This window comes from Nestor notabilis, unplaced genomic scaffold (genome assembly GCF_000696875.1).
Source record: "Nestor notabilis isolate BGI_N333 unplaced genomic scaffold, ASM69687v1 scaffold23103, whole genome shotgun sequence".
NCBI lineage: Eukaryota > Metazoa > Chordata > Aves > Psittaciformes > Psittacidae > Nestor > Nestor notabilis.
This window is the reverse complement of record NW_009923711.1, coordinates 16,695-18,085: the sequence shown is the minus strand read 5'-3', so window position 1 is coordinate 18,085 and position 1,391 is coordinate 16,695.

Below are 1,391 nucleotides of genomic sequence, written 5' to 3'. Positions count from 1 at the left end.
CAGGAACAGTGGCAGCTGCACAGCAAGGATTCTGGGATGGCAGGGATAGCTGAGCCAGGAGCTGCATGGCCATGTGTTGCAGGGTGCACTGGGCTGGCACGAGGGGTGGCAGAGCGAGCCTGCACCACCACTTCCCCTGTGACTCCTCTTGGAGTCAGCTGTGAGACAGCCTGTTTGCTTCACACTAAAGACAGTGAAGAGGACAAAACAAGATCTGTTTGTTCAAAACACCGGGACTGTTTAGCAACCCAGACCTCCTGCTCACTCCAACCACTTGCATGATGTACTGAGCTCATAGCCTGCAGCCTGTGCCCGTGCCCGCGTGTAGCCCTCCGCAGGACTGCAGCTTCAGGTGTTGCTGCAATGGTTTCTTGCTCCCGTTGCTTCTCTCTGCAGTAGGCATGCCAAACGATACTTCTGCACAAACCCAATTGAGGGGCATCGATTAGAGAAGGAAGGAAAATCATGTTGGGGCTAAAAAAGCTGCAATTGCAACTGTTCAGATCCAACTAAAAAAACAAACCAACCCCCCCAAAACAAACTCAAACACAAAACTATCATTGGAAATATGAAAAATAAACCCCTGGCTTCTTGAACAGATGGCAAACTCTGCTGAGTTTGTGTAGCCTGCATCTCTCTCTTCTGTCTCCTCCAATCTGCCCAGGACATGGTGTTTTTATAAGGCTGTCTCTTAGAAAGACCAGCTCTTTTCAAATGATTCAAAGTCAGCCCACTATTCACCACCAGAATAAATCACATTTGAGGATAGGGCAAGGGCATACATGAAAGGCAACTGGGGTCTCATTTCAGCCTCCAGGCGAATGTGATGAATCCCTGGGGTCCTGGGCATTTCATTCCTGTGATGGTTTCCTGGTGCAGCATTCACAAGGCTATGGCTTGAAATGAGCTGCTTCAGCTGGCAACCCGACACACACCAGCGAAATAACAAGTGCCCATGCTCCTAGCACACATCCCAGACCAGCCACCCCCTCAGGCTGCTCAACCTCAACTGCAGGTCATGAGACTGTGTGAAATGCAGTAACATAAACAATGGGTTTGCCAGCCTCTTCTAGACTTTCAAAATCTGATCAAAACCCCACTAGCCCCAAATATTTACATGACGTCGCTATGGCGATGAAGAAAAATACATCCTGAACTGCGGGAAGTGGGCTGTGTTTTCCAGGCAGAGATGGGGAGGCAGGAGAAGGATGGAGGTCATCACAAACGTGACATTTCCTGACTCTGGAGCAAATGGCCTGGGAAAGTTGGTGCTGGAACTGCAGAGGGTAATGCTCGCAGGGCATTCCCCTGGGGTGAGTGCAGGGGCTGGCTCAGGTGGCCCAAAGAGCCCACAGGAACCCTGAGCAGCAGGAGGGATCCATCAAGAGGGC